The sequence below is a fragment of the Bos javanicus genome, chromosome 2 (assembly GCF_032452875.1).
Source record: "Bos javanicus breed banteng chromosome 2, ARS-OSU_banteng_1.0, whole genome shotgun sequence".
In the NCBI taxonomy this organism is placed as follows: Eukaryota; Metazoa; Chordata; class Mammalia; order Artiodactyla; family Bovidae; genus Bos; species Bos javanicus.
Window position 1 is genome coordinate 51,893,217 of NC_083869.1, and position 16,518 is coordinate 51,909,734.

The window sequence follows — 16,518 nt, forward strand, 5'->3', positions numbered from 1 at the left end:
GCCCCATCTTAGTCTGAACCAGAGTGTAGAGACTCAGCAAACACACATTAGCATTTGACAGTGAGACAAGTTAAGTGAAAGACTTGTGCACAATGCCACCAGTCACATTAGTCATAAAAATTATATGGTCAATTACTGAATGATTAAAGTTGCATCCAGAGAGTTCTGAGACAAGCGAGTAATGTCAGTTACAGTGTGTGTGTGCATGTGTGCGTGTGTGCGTGTGTGTGTGTGGTGAGGCGAGGACATGCAACATAATGGAGGATTTGATGGAAGTGACTAATTCAAGCATGTGATCCAACAGCCCTGGCAGGTAATCTTGTTCTAACACACAGACACACCCTCACTCGTAGCTGAATGCTCAAGTCTTTTAGACTATTGGCCTATAATCATATACATCACTCTTGTATTCAATAAAGAAGACTTCAAAATAACAGCATTTTATTGAAAATTACACTAGAGGAAATTCTCTGAAATAAATTAGCGATAGAAGAATGAAGCTGTTAAACGAATATATTTTTCATGCTTCAGGGCTATGTGTTTAACAGTTTTCTAACTGTTCATTTATATACATAAAAAAAAGAACACCTCAGTTATTATCTCCTAGAGTTGAAATTAGATATTTAATTGAGTGGAGGGAATGAAAGTCGCTCACTTTTAGATATGGCGACTATTTAAAAATATTTCTCTAAAATGCTTCCTAGACCACCATTGGCCCAAATTCTTGGCAAACATTCCCGTGTGTATATATAGCTGTTTTTGTAAATGTCATTCTGTAAGAGCTAACTCCTTCAGAAACATGTTTATCTTTATTAGGAAAGTCAACAGACTTCTAATAGGAAGAAATGGGTATTTTTCTCTGTGGTATCAGAGGCATCAAAAGATCCAGTTCTTCTGCCAAACCAATCTTTCTTCCTGCCTGCCTTTCAGACTCAGGTAACTGCAGACAGCTGAGCAGGCATTTTCCCCAAAGTCTCTATTGACCTGGCTCCAATCTTTGCTCTGTCCCCTCATCTCTCTCTCTGTGTCACTCTTCCTGGGTGAGGTTTTTTTTTTTTTCTCTTTTTTTTTGCCTTGGGAAACCTAGGGATATTCATGGCACTGAGGCAAATAATGTGGAATTAAAAACTAAATTCTTGAGGCCTTATCCTAGCAACAAGACCATCACCATCTGTTCAGAAGACAAGCCAGCTATTATCCACTGCATTCTTTATACAAACTCCATCACCTGTGAGGGGGAAAAAACTTGCCCCTTCCTGGGTTCTCTCTTTGTCACAGGAGAAAGAAATCTGTTTCCCTGTGATGCAGTAAAACCTAAAGAAAGCAAACACGATTGGAAGCACTTAGGACAAAATTAAAGAAATCTACCCAAAGGCCCTATACAACCCAAAATGTCTGATAATTGTCATCTGCGCATAGTAGAACCTGACAAAAATATTGTTGATGTCTCTCAGTAGCCACTACATTATTTAAATTAGAAAGTAACAAATGGAGTGTGTGTGTCTGTATTTTGGTAGTAAAATGATTGTCATAGTCTCTCCTTTATTTTTAGCTTCAAAGATTTTATTCACCTTTCAAAAACTACAGCAAAATTTATGTTTTGGAAGTGGCATTAAAATGTTATTTCAGTACTTCAGAGTAAGAATCGATCTATTTAGACATTTAGTTTAGTCCAGGATGAAAGTTTTTCCTTGAGAAATGTTTAAAACAGTAGACAGTAACTCAGTGATATTTTGTGCAATAAAAATTATATTATTAGGAATACACAGTCTGTTTCCTCTCCTAAAATAGTTCAGTACAAAGGAAGACAATATCTGTAGATAGAATATTTTAAAACCCCAACCAGCATCCAAAGTCCAGATATATGATATAATTCCATATTATTTTCTTTCTAGAAAGAAATACACATGGAGATATAATCCAATAAATTAAAAAAGAATAGATTTAATGACTCTCTACCTTGCGCCAAGCATTACATAATGTGCTCTTGAGTATTTTTTTTAATTTGACATGATTTTTATGAAAAATATATCAACAAATAGAAGTGAAAGTGAAAGAGTTGCTCAGTCGTGTCTGACTCTTTGCAACCCCATGGACTGTAGCCCACCAGGTTCCTCTGCCCGTGGAAATCTCCAGGCAAGGATACTGGAGTGGGTAGCCATTCTCTTCTCCAGGGAATCTTCCCCACTCAGGGATTGAACCTGGGTCTCCTGCATTGCAGGCAAATTCTTTACCTTCTGAGCCACCAGAGAAGCCCCAACAAATAGAAAGTGTCCCTCAAAGCCTAGAAATAGTAGCTCTATAATTATAACTGACATTTGGTTGGTGATTATTACCTTATAATCCATCCATCTTTTCTACATTATCTCATTTGATCCTGATAAAGAGTCTGTGATGCTGGCTGAGCAGTCATCTCTATCACTCAAAGATGAGGAAACCTAAATTTAGACAGGTGTGCTGGTTTTCCCATGGTTCCCTAAGAATCCAAAATCTACTTCAACCAAATCCAAAACTAAAGTCTTTTTTTAAGGCATTATTTATATTTGTACCATCAGAAATAGAATACAAATAATGTGAAGATTCAGGCTAAAGCAACAATAGCTCTTCATTCTCTGGAACAGATTACTGATACGTTGGCTGATGTTCAAAAACATCATTTGTGTTGTACCCAGGCTCTGTTTTCATGAGTCAGTGTGCCCAAAGTTGTCTGTAAAATAAAAACCGAAGTAACCCATGTGACTGTTAATTATCTTCCTTTTTAAATTATACCTTGGATTCCAATCATCTGCATATTGGGCACTAAAAATTTCCTACATGTTTCCCACATTGCTTTTGCTAAAATTTTCCTAGTCAGAGCCACAGTTGAAAAATCTTGCCAATAAGGTAGGGATTCTGAGAAGCAGCTGAATCATTCTTTTTATCCCATCTGTGAATATGCTGGATCTGAAGGCAATAAAATCCCAATAGTTGGCTAATTTTAATGGATGGAAGTGATACATCTGTCTGGTTGCAGCATATCAAATTAGGACAAAGACACACATAAATATGGTAACCAGGTAAGATATAAGAGAGCTAGGTCATAGAAGGATACTTTATCCCATAGACAGGTATTCAGATGGTGAAGCAAAAAGTATTATATGTCATAATAATTGCCTCTAGTCAATTAGAGCCACTTAGTTATACCAAAATATTATAAGATATTTATCAGGACATAGTACAAAGATGTGCATAGGAAAATAGATTTCACAAATATATAACATGGTATAATAACTGAGTAATATGTCTTTAGTAATGCTGTCAACTCAGTTTCAAGTCTACAAGAAAATACTTTTTCAAAAGATTAATTTTCCCAGCAAAATACAACTAATACAAAAACAATTATGCAGAATCATTATTCCCAGCCTTCATTTTCAGATTAACTTAAAACAGGTGTTAGTGATGCTAACAGCAATGTTTTGATCCCCATGCGGCCTGGTGACCTCACTTTCTCTGTTCCTTGAATAGAGAACATAGCCTTTCCTTCTTAGTTCCTTATAAACACATGCTGGCAGTCACAAAGGAGAATTTCTGAAAGGGAAAAATAGCAGGATCAGCCAGCAGACTAAGGAAATGGCATATATACTCCTCAAAACTGATCATAGTTTATAAACATCTTTTCACTAAAAAGGTTCATTTTAACTGGAGTGACCAACAATTCAGGTTTGCCTAGGACTTGAGGGAGTTTCTGTGATGAACTTTCTGTGCTGAAATGGGGAAAATTACAGGCAAACTTCAGTGAGTTGTTGACCCTACTTAGCTGTGAGATAAATTGGCTTACAGTTTAATTTGACCGGTACTCATAGTCTTTTAGCATTCCTTTACAAAACATTTTAGGAAAACGGGACTGAAAAGATCCAGGTTTCTATTTTGAGAACCAAGAGCTCTAAAATGCACTTCAGCAACAGAAATCTGGAGTTTCAAACTTCTTAATTTATGCAAGCAACTTTGTGAGTTCTGCCCACACTAAGACCATTGCTTGCCTTACTTCCTTGACTCATCTTGTGCTACAATCAAGAGTTATCTTGCCTTCCTTGTCGTCTGCCTACTGCTGAGTTATCCATTCATCCTATTATGCCTCTGTTCCCTTTACTAAGCCTGAGAGCCTGATAACTTGTTAATGATGTGAAACAACCAAAAACCTATCCCCATCCCACCATTTTTTAATAGCATGGAAATGCTTCCCTACTGTTTTAAGGGAAGAAAAAAAGATTCAATAGATTACCTTAGAGGTTGTCAGAGCACAAACTCATTACACTGTAAATTAATTTGTAAAAGGGGTGGAGGAGAAAGTATCAAGAATTTATGTCTTTAGTTGCTTTGAGGTAACTAAATGGTTAGTAAAAGAAAGTTTATCTTTTAGAAAAATTCCAACAAGTGAATAGAGCAAGAACAATGGAATTAGAAAAATCACCAGCTTGCAACCCTGAAAGTAATGATGGATACAGGCAATGATCATCAATGAATGGAAAATCATTATTGAAAGATTATTGAAAGAACTTTAAAAAGCTGACATGACTTTTCAAGTTTAGAATCATTTCAAACAGGGCACCTGGTCATTACATGTCTCACACAAAAAGCATACACTGAATCACATGTGAAATGTTCTAGAATGAAACTAGTTGTAGCAAATGCCTCTGGTGCTCACATCCCAGCCCTCTGCCCACCTCCGATCTCAGCTGCAGGTCTGGGGAATGGTTCCAGTTCACTGTGTGCAAGCACCAGCTTCCACGGAAACCTTCAACCAAGGGGAAAGGGAAGCCAGTGGTGAGCTTGAGAGGTGCTTTCTAAACTCCCCAGAAGTCCCCACTGAACAGAGCTCTGCTGTCTACAGTTGTCACCTTGGTAACACAACCTTAAATGGTCTTGTTCTTCCTGGCCCACTCTCGCTACTCCTCTGTTCTGTCTTCTGGAGTCACTTTCCAAATAAACTACTGGCACTGGCACTGGGGTCCTTCTTTGCAAGCCATGCTTTCAGAAGAGCTTTAGCTAAGTTGTTGATGAAACCTATATTGAATTATCTATTTATAGGAAATACAAGAGATAGAGGAACAAGATCGCTGTTGACTCGAGGGATGTCCAATTTTCCCAGGATGGATGATTGGTATTTCAAGCAAATAGAACGCCTGAAAATAAAGGATAGAAGGAAGTGGGGGAAGAAGAACAAAGGAGAGGAAGAGAGGAAGAAAGAAGCCTTTTGCAGATAGAGAGACCTACGTGACCACCAAGTAGAGTATTTATGTGAACTCTGTTGAATCCAGATTTGAGTAAACCAACAACAACAAAAAAATTATCTTGAAAATAAATGGGGGAATTTCAATACAGTATTGGATGATATTAAGAAATATTTGTTAATTTTGTTAGGTTGATAATCAAAGTGAAGTGGTTATGTTTAAAAAATACCTTACAAAATGAAATTTATACTAAAGTATTCATCAGTGAAATCATGATATTTTGTCTGGAATTGTTTAAAAATACTCCAACTAAACAGCTTAGACAACAAGGAGATCAAACCAGTCAATCATGAAGGAAATCAACACTGAATATTCATTGGAGGACTGATGCTGAACCTCCTATACTTTGGCCACCTAATGCAAAGAACTAACTCATTGGAAAAGACCCTGATGCTGGGAAACATTGAGGGCAAGAGAAGGGGATGACAGGATGAGATGATTGGATGGTATCATCGACTCAATGGACATGAGTTTGAGCAAACTCTAGGATATTAAGGATAGTTCATAGGATTGCAAACAAACACATCTTAGAGACTGAACAACTCCAGCTAAAAAGCAAAAATAAAGTGAGGAATAGGTGGAATCAGATTGCTAAAATGTTAATAATTGTCGAAGATGGTAATGGAAATAAGGAATCATTATCATTATTATTCTCTCTACTTTTGTTCATGTTAAAATTGTATATAATGAAAAGTTAGGAAATAAAAAGTTAATGGTCTGAAAAACCCTGAATTCAAATGTGTGAAATAACATCAACTCTAATTTTGAAAGTGAAAGTTCATCGCACAGTCGTGTCCGATTCTTTACAATCCCATGGACTGCAGCCTGCCATGCTCCTCTGTCCATGGAATTCTCCAGGCAAGAGTACTGGAGTGGGTTGCCATTTCCTTCTCTAGGGTTTCTTCCCAACCTGGGGATTGAACCCAGGTCTCCTGCATTGCAGGCAGATTCTTTACCACTAGAGCCACTAGAGAAGCCTAATTTTACTTCTACTTTAGAAAGTGCAGGCACTGCAGTGATACTACCACTGGAAGAAACTCAGTAATCCCAACATTTGTCTGTCACCTCCTTTGTTACCAGGCACATATTTTAGTGTAAATTATTTTGTCACTGGTTAACATACTCTAGAGACTTCTTGCTGCTGCTGCTGCTAAGTCGCTTCAGTTGTGTCTGACTCTGTGCGACCCCAGAGATGGCAGGCTACCAGGCTCTTCTGTCCCTGGGATTCTCCAGGCAAGAACACTGGAGTGGGTTGCCATTTCTTTCTCCAATGCATGAGAGTGAAAAGTGAAAGTGAAGTCACTCAGTGGTGTCTGACTCTTCACGATCCCATGGACTGCAGCCCACCAGGCTCCTCCGTCCATGGGATTTTCCAGGCAAGAGTACTGGAGTGGGGTGCCATTGTAGACCAAATGTTTGTGTTTTTCCCCAAAATTCATATGTTAAAATCTTAACTCCCAAAGTGATGAGAGAGAATTAGGTCTAGATGAAGTCATGGGAGTGCAGCCCCTATAATGGGATTAAGGAAAACCAGAAGTCTCTCTCTGCATGTGACACATAGCAAGAAAATGGCAGTCTGCAAACCAGGAAGAGCCTGCTTCCTCACCTCATTAGGAAGAGAACCTGCTATTATCTTGACCTTGGGCTTCCCAGCCTCCATGCCTGTGAGAAATGTCTATTTTCAAAGCCATCAGCCACCTTGTCTATGGTATTTTGTTATATAATGTGCAGTTTCTGTGTGTACTTAGGAAACAAAAATTTATTTAAATATTAGCTTAAGCTAGATATTATAAGAAAGCTATAAAGAGGAAAATGAACATCTTATATTTATACTTTGAAAGTGTTTCCAAATGCATTATTTCTGTTGATTCTTAAAGAATCCCCGAGTGAAAGTTAAATAATATGCAGCAAAATTTAATGATGGTGAATATGAACTATCTCCCCTTCACAGATTACTGCCTTGTCATGGCAAAGGGGCTTCGTAACTAAATGAAGCTATAAGCCATGCTGTGTAGGGCCACCTGAGATGGACAGGTCATAGCAGAGAGTTCTGAAAACACACGATCCACTGGAGGATGGAACGGCAAACCACCCCAGTACACTTACCATGAGCACCTTATGAACTGTACAAAAGGACAAAGAGATGTGAAACCAAAAGATGAGTCCCCAGGTTGGAAGGTGGCCAATATGCTACTGGAGAAGAGCCAAAGAGAACTGCAAATAGCCTCAGGAAGAATGAAACAGCTGGACCAAAGGAGAAATGATGCGTGGTTTTGGATATGTCTGGTGATGAAAGTAAAACCCAATGCTGCAAAGAACAGTATTGCATAGGAACCTGAATGTTAGGTCCATAAATCAAGGTAAATTGGAGGCAGTCAAGGAGGAGATGGTAAGAATAAACATCGACATCTTAGGAATCAGTAAGCTAAAATGTACATGAATGGGCGAATTTAATTCAGATGACCATTATATCTACTACTGTGGGCAAAAATCCCATAGACAAAATGGAGAAGCCCTCATAATCAGCAAGAGTCTGAAATGCAGTACTTGGGTGTAACCTCAAAAATGACAGGATGATCTTGACTCTCTTCCAAGGCAAGCCATTCAATAACACAATAATTTAAGTCTGTGCTCCTATCCCTGATGCCGAAGAAGCTGAAGTCCATCAGTTCTATGAAGACCTAGAAGACCTCCTAGAACTAAAACCAGAAAACAGATTTTCTATTCATCACTGGGGATTGGAATGCAAAAGCAGGAAGTCAAAAGTTTGACTTTGGAGAACCAAATGAAGCAGGGCAAAGGCTAACTGAATTCTACCAAGAGAATGCACTGGTCATAGCAAACACCCTTTTCCAACAACACAAGAGATGACTTTACATATGGACATCATGAAATGGTCAATACAGAAATCAAATTAATTACATTCTTTGTAGCCAAAGATGGAGAAACTGTATATAGTCAGCAAAAACAAGACTTAGAGCTGACTGTGGCTCAGATCATCAGCTTCTCAAAGCAAAATTCAGGCTTAAACTAAAGAAAGCAGGGAAAACCGCTAGGATAGCCAGTTACTATTTAAATCAAACCCCATATGAATATGCAGTGGAGGTAACAAATACATTCAAGGGATTAGATCTAGTAAACAGGGTGCCTGAAGAACTATGGATGGAGATCCACAATAATGTATAGAAGGCAGTAAACAAAACCATCCCAATGAAAAAGAAAAGCAAGAAGGCAAAGTGGTTATCTGAGGAGGCTTTATAAATAGCTGAAGAAAGAAGAGCAGCAAAAAGCAAGGGAGAAAGGGAAAGGTATATACAACTAAATGCAGAGTTTCAAAGAATAGCAAGGAGAGGCAATATGGCCTTCTTCAATGAACAGTGCATAAAACTAGAAGAAACAACAGAATGGCAAAGACTAGAGATCTCGTCAGGAAAACTGGAAATACAAAGGGAACATTTCACCCAAAGATGGGCACAATAAAGGACAGAAATGGTAGAGACCTAGTAGACAGTGAAGAGATCAAGAAGAGATGGAAAGAATACATGGAAGAATTATACAAGAAAGGTCTTAATGAACTGGGTTACTACGATGGTGTGGTCAGCCACCCAGAGCCAGACATTCTGGAATGTGAAATCAAATGGGCCTTAGGAAGCACTTCTGTCAATAAAGCTAGTGGATGAGATGGAATTCCAGTGGAGCCATTAAAAACCCTAAAAGATGTTGCCATCAGGGTGTTGTATTGAATATGTAAGCAAATCTGGAAGACCCAGCAGTGGCCATAGGACCGGAAAAGGTGAATCCTCATCCCAATTCCCAAGAAGGGTAGTACTAAAGAATGTACTAACCATCGGACAGTTGCACTCATCTCCCATACTAGCATGGTTATGCTTAAAATCTTGCAGGCTAGGCTTCAGCATTATGCAAACCAAGTACTTCCAGATGTCCAAGCTGGGTTTAGAAAAGGCAGAGGAACCAGAGATCAGATTGCCCACATTCGTTGGATCATAGAGAAAGCAAGGGAATTCCAAAAAAATCTACCTGTTTCACTGACTACGCTAAAGCCTTTGACTGTGTGGTTCATAACAAACTGTGGAAAACTCTTAAAGAGATGAGAATACCAGGCCATCTTACCTGTCTCTTGAGAAACCTGTATGTGGGTCAAGAAGCAACCATTAGAAGCCTGTATGGAACAGATGACTGGTTTAAGATTAACAAAGGAGTAAGTCATAGCTGTCTGCTGCCACCCTGTTTGTTTAACCCATATGTTGAAATGCCATCATGAGAAATGCCAGGCTGGATGAGTTACAAGCTGGAATCAAGATAGGCGGGAGAAACATCAACAACTTCAGGTATGCAGATAATACCACTCTAACAGCAGAAAGCAAAGAGGAACTAAAGAACATCTTGATGAGGGTAAGGGAGGAGATTGAAAGAGCCGGCTTAAAACTAAATATTAAAAAAACTAAGATCATGGCAACCGTGTCCATTACTTCATGGCAAATAGAAGGGGAAAATGTGGAAATAGTGACAGATTTCCTCTTCTTGGGCTCTAAAATCACTGCGGATGGTGACTGCAGCCATGAAATCAGAAGGCGATCGCTTCTTGGCAAGAAAGCCATGACAAACCTAGACAGTGTGTTGAAAAGCAGAAACTTTATTCTTCAGACAAAGGTCCATATAGTCAAGGCTATGGTCTTCCCAGTGGTCATATATGGTTGTGAGAGCTGGACTGTAAGAAGGCAGAGTGCCAAAGAGTTGATGCCTTCCAACTGTGGTGCTGGAGAAGACTTCTGAGAGTCCCTTGGACAGAAAGGAGATCAAACCAGTCAATCTTAAGGGAAATCAACCCTGAATACTCGTTGGAAGGACTGATGCTGAAGCTGAAGTTCCAGCATTTTGGTCACATGATGCAAAGAGCCGACTCACTGGAAGAGTTCCTGATGCTGGAAAAGACTGAGAGCAGAAGAAGAGGGGGTCAGAGGATGAGATGGCAGGATGGCATTACTGATGCAATGGATATGTACTCGGGCAAACTTCAGAGATGGTGAGAAACAGGGAGGTCCGTGGGTTACAAAGAGTCGGACATGACTGGGCAACCAAACAAAAACATGAATTATCTGACATTAGCTACTTTATAGGGCTTCTGAGGTGGCACAGTGGTAAAGAATCCCTCTGCTAATACAGGAGACACAAGAGACATGGGTTTGATCCCTGAGTTGGGAAGATCCCCTGGAGTAGGAAATGGCAACCCACTCCAGTATTCTTGCCTGGAGAATCCCCATGGAGATAGAACCCTGGCAGACTACAGCCCATGGGGTTACAGAGAGTCCAACATGACTGAGCATACACACACACACAGCTATTTGATGAATGTATAGTTGATCATACTCGGAAATGTCATGGTGAACCTGGAGCTTCTTGAGGGAAGAGTTTTTTTTTTAACATATTTGTGTTTGTGTCCCTAGCACGTAAAGGAGCATTTGACACATTATGTGCTTGCACCTAGTTGCTCAGGCGTGTCTAACTCTTTGGGACCCCATGGACTGTAGCCCACTAGGCTCCTCTCCTAATGGGGACTCTCCAGGCCAGAATACTGGAGTGGGTTGCCATGCCCTCCTCCAGGGGATCTTCCCAACCCAGGGATCGAACCCAGGTCTCCTGCATTGCAAGCAGTTTCTTTACCATCTGAGTTATAAGTAAAGCCCAAGAATACTGGAGTTGATAGCCTATCCCTTCTCCAAGAGAACTTCCTGACCCAGGAATCGAATCGGGGTCTCTTGCACTGCAAGCAGATTCTTTTCCAGCTGAGCCACCAGGGAAGCCCCTGACACATTACAGACATTTGATAAATATTAAGGCTTAAATTGCCTTAAATCCATTACAGAAGTAATAATTGCTCATCTGTCTACTTCTCTCATCATCACTAGTATTACATTAAACTAACATGGTCATTTTTTTTCTGGACTTTCAAACTGTTCTCCTTACAACTGCTGTTGGCAATACCAATTACATTGAAGATAGAGTATTTAAAAATGCAAATATAATCACAGGACAACACTCACCCACATATACACCCACCCACCCCCAAAACCATTAAATTGTATTTCATGACTCTATTGCTTTTATTATTTTCCACATTTATTGTGTGATTATTGAATTGATCTATGTCTTTCCTAACAGACTTTAAATTTTATTTTTAGTGCAGGAACTTAATTAGTTTTTGTCCTCATTACCATCTCCAGGTCTCTACAGAGTGCTTAGAATACAATGTGTGGTCAAAAGTACTCAAAAACAAAATTCATCCAGTAGCAAATCTAAACTTGTTTTGAGTTATTTTAGCATGTTACTTTCATTACCTGAACTGAACAGGTAAAATAAAATTATGGAGGAATATTCTTGTCAAAGACATTATTACTTTGCCAACAAAGGTCTGTCTAGTCAAAGCTATGGTTTTTCCAGTAATCATGTACGAATGTGAGAGTTGGACTATACAGAATGCTGAGTACAGAAGAATTGATGCTTTTGAACTGTGGTGTTGGAAAAGACTCTTGAGAGTCCCTTGGACTACGAGAGATCCAACCAGTCCATCCTAAAGGAGAACAGTCCTGGGTGTTCATTAGGACTGACACTGAAGCTGAAACTCCAATACTTTGGTCACCTGGTGCAAAGAACTGACTCACTGGAAAAGATCCTGATGCTGGGAAAGATTGAAGGCAGGAGGAAAAGGAGACGACAGAGGATGAGATGGTTGGATGGCATCACCGACTCGATGGACATGAGTTTGAGTAAGCTCCAGGTGTTGGTGTTGGACAGGGAAGCCTGGGTGCTGCAGTCCATAGGGTTGCAGAGAGTCAGACACAACCGAGCAACTGAACTGAACTGAATTCATTATTGTCAAATTAATATAATTATTTCTATTTAACCAGTCACTACAATACCTGTAATATTACAGCTTACTATTAACAGAAAAGCAGCACTACATCTCCTTGACACGGAGTGATCCTGCTTGTCAATTCAAAGACAACACTGAAAGAAACCCATTTATCTGTCTTTACCTATAATGATTATGTAGAAAGTGAAAGCATATTTGGCAGCTTTTAGAAGCATAAGCAATTCTAAATGGACAATAGGCAGTAAGTGGAAGCTGTAAAAAATTCCCATTCTGTTTGAGTCATTTGACTTTTAGCTCTTTGGGGAAACTTGTTTTACAGAAAAAAAAATGCATAGAAAACTCAAACTTACTACATGTAAATTCCAGAGCTTGTTATTTGGGGGAAAAAAAAAAAAGAGTTTTGAAGAACATTTGCAACCTGCTTTTTTTTTTATTGCTGGGTCCCAAGGCATGGCTTCCCAGAACTTTCCTTGTTAGTCCTAGGAGTGATGCATCTTTTGCTCTCTCAACAGCACCACGTCTCACAGTATCATCATCCATGTGCTCATGTTTCTTTCACTGGTTTATAAATGTGTGAGGTCAAGATCTGGTTCTACCCACAGCAGGTGCTGAAGTTCAGTAACTCTATTGAATGCTGTGATCTAATTTACAAAAATTCAATTTATACTGATGACTTCTGTGACAATATTCACTGTGTTAAGTAGAAGATGCACCAAGGTACATGGGCCAACTGTAGTAGAAAAAATCATCACAGATGGACTGGCCCAAGGAGGGTAATGGTGATCGGCGCTGAGTTTGTCTTTGGAGTTCTTTTCCCAGCTCTGAACTCCATGTTGGTACCACTTCAGATCATCACCCTATCTTTTGTTCAATGGAAGTAGGATTTAATGAGTTTCACTATGTATGCATTGATATTGAAGACCCAGGTAAAGTATCTGATTAATTTTTTAAATAATTTTAAAGTGAGATTTTACTTAAAGGAAATATCATTACATTATAGCAGTTTATAATATTATGATAGAATAAATTCTTTGCAAAGTTTTTATTGAAAAACCTTTTTGAAAAGTTTTTACTATCTACAGAAGGATGCCGGCTTATAATTCATAGAATATTAAAACAGGAAAAGTTTTGACATAATTTCTGGTTTAATACAGTAAAGATTCAAAAAGATTAAGTGATTTTATTAATCAGCTGATAACAGATATTTATTCAGCACCTCCTGTACTAGACAAGGTACTAGGAACACAAAGGTGAATAAGAACAAGAATCTGATCACAACGAGTTTCCAGTGCAGCAAGGCACAAAACCTCCGAAAACCATGGCCCACGTCTTCCACATGTAGAGGAGATATTTACAGACTCTCAGCATTTAGAAAAAACTGTGGCTTTTCAGTGATCATCTTGATGAGCATATTAGTATTCATGGGGTGCTTATGTCTCTCCATAGGTACCATTGTTGTGGAACATATTCCATCTGAAAAGAAATAACCCCCTGAAGGGTGTGCATTTTGAATCTAAATAGTACCCTTTCTTTTTGAAATTTTGATTTTTGGAACTTAATAGAGAGTCTACTGGTACCAGAAAGAGGACATCTCCCCAAAATCATCTTAAAGTAGCTATAGAATCCCAAAAGGCTAATGAGTTCTTCAGAGTTTTCCTAGTTATGGAGAGGAAATCATTAGTAACTTAAGACAGAAATAAAGAAATCATCTAATTAATGTATTCAGAGTTGAATCTTAATGTCCAATTATTCTCTTGATTTAACACAACCTAGTAACAACATAACATAGTCAGCAACATTGTATTAATGTTGGAAGAATTAATGGAAAGATAGCCTTGTGGGGGAAGGAAGAATATTTTTTAATCCTTTCCTTTTCTCCCATACAATAAGCGAATCTTCTGCTTAAGTTGATCATGTTTTAAAAAAAGAAAAACAAGTAACCCCACAGAATTTACCTGAAAACAATGTTGTGCTGAAAAGTCAGAATTATATTAATTAAAGCTTATAAAATATAATTTAAACAAAGGTCAGTCTGTTCAACTCCTTAAATATGAACAAATGATTTTTCTATCATTCATCCTAGTCTCCTAGTTCAGATCTATTGATTGATTAAACCAATGTCTATTTAAAATGTTTAATTTCCATATTTTATAAATGGTCCAATATTAAATAATACAAAGAGTAAAAAGCTAAAGTGCCACTCTCGTCACATCCATATCTGTGCTTCCATTTCTTGAAAGGATGAAAATTAAGGAAGATTTTTTTTTAACATTTTAGTATTTTACATTAAATTATATAACAGACAGTAGTAATAAAAAATTGAGAGTATACAAATGTATTAATTACAGTACAAATCTGTACCAATGTTTAACCCCTAGTCTCCCAGTTTTCCTCTACAAAAAAGAAAAAATTCCATGTAATTGTTTTCAGTTCTTTCAAAATTAAAAGTTCTTATCTTTTAAATATTAATAATTCATAAAATGCAATAGCCATATAACTGGCTTTATTTTAAAATCATTTAACTACATCTCACAATCCCTCATTAAAACATTAACCTAAATAAATTTGTTAAGATAAATTTCAATACTGCTTTAAACTTTCATCAAAGATGAACTTGTATTCTCTGGTTGTTTTTAAAAATCGTTTGCTTGTGTGTGGCTGTGCTGGTCTTCACTGCTGCACGTGGGCTTCCTCCAGTTGTGGCGTGGAGGGGCTACTGGTCATCGCAGGACGTGTGCTTCTCACTGTGGCGGCCTCTCTAGTTGCAGAGCACAGGCTCTAGATGTGCAGGCTCCAGCAGCTGTGGCCAATGGGCTCTAAGCATAGGCTCCGTAGTTGTGGCGCACAGGCTTTAGTTGCCCATGGCATGTGTGGAAGCTTCCCCGAGCAGCTAAAGTTTTAAGCAAATTTCTATCTGCTTTGCCTCATCAGTAAGCTCAAGACTTGTTTTTAGTAGAATTCATTTCTAATTTCACTAGCCAGAGTCATGGGTATATTTGAAATGACTGATTTGTAAGTATATGTCTGAATAGTCTGTGTATCCATAAAGAAATAGTATTAAGCTTGCAATATACATACCAGAACCCATTCTAGGTACGGGATTCAGTTCAGTTCAGTTTAGTCACTCAGTCGTGTCCGACTCTTTGCGACCCCGTGAACCGCAGCACGCCAGGCCTCCCTGCCCAACACCAATTCCCGGAGTTAATCCGAACTGATGTCCATTGAGTTGGTGATGCCATCCAACCATCTCATCCTCTGTCGTCCCCTTCTCCTCCTGCCCTTAACCTTTCCCAGCATCAAGGTATTTTCCAGTGAGTCAGCTCTTTGTATCAGGTGGCCGAAGTATTGGAGTTTCAGCTTCAACATCAGTCCTTCCAATGAACACCCAGGATTGATCTCCTTTAGGATGGACTGGTTGGATCTCCTTACAGTCCAAGGGACTCTCAAGAGTCTTCTCCAACACCACAGTTCAAAAGCATCAATTCTTCGGCGCTCAGCTTTCTTAATAGTCCAATTCTCACATCCATACATGACTACTGGAAAAACCATAGCCTTGACTAGATGGACCTTTGTTGACAAAGTAATGAATGTCTCTGCTTTTCAATATGCGGTCTAGGTTGGTCATAACTTTCCTTCCAAGGAGTAAGCGTCTTTTAATTTCATGGCTGCAGTCACCATCTGCAGTGATTTTGGAGCCCAGAAAAATAAAGTCTGACACCGTTTCCACTATTTCCCCATCTATTTGCCATGAAGTGATGGGACCGGATGCCATGATCTTCGTTTTCTGAATGTTCAGCTTTAAGCCAACTTTTTCACTCTCCTCTTTCACTTTCATTAAGAGGCTCTTTAATACTAAATTAGATACCAAGAATTACAATCTCTTTCCAAACTAAATTCAAGAAATGGAATCTGACTTTGAGAACCCTGGAGTCTAATTGAAGAGATATAGTCCATGCAGGCGACATATATATGGCATTGTTATTAGTAATCACTGGACAAACAGAAATGTAAGAATTCAGAGAAGAGAAAATGACCATTATATGCTAATTGTCAAGAAATGTGTTATTTTTTTCTTTTAGAAAAGCAGGGTTTAAACTGTCCTCAAAATATGTGTAAGAGTAAGATGCACATTTAAAAATAGACAGAATCCCAGAGGCATGAGGAAAGAGATCTAGAATACAGGACAGTGAATGAGCACTGTATCTGAAGTCCAAAATTATTAAATGGGCATAATGGGAAATCAGGCTAGAAAAACAGTTTGGGAAAGCCAAGTTAGAGAATTTAGTCATTATGTGTCAGCAAGGTACCATTAGGGATGACTTTTGATGAGAAATGATATGATAAGTAATTATGTTT

At 38.6% G+C, this 16,518-nt stretch overlaps 1 long non-coding RNA gene across 3 annotated transcripts in view; it reads right to left on the reverse strand.

The window, feature by feature from the left end:
* LOC133260318 (uncharacterized) overlaps positions 1-16,518 on the reverse strand; it is a 367,758-nt gene that overhangs the window by 154,989 nt on the left and 196,251 nt on the right. The window lies entirely within an intron of this gene.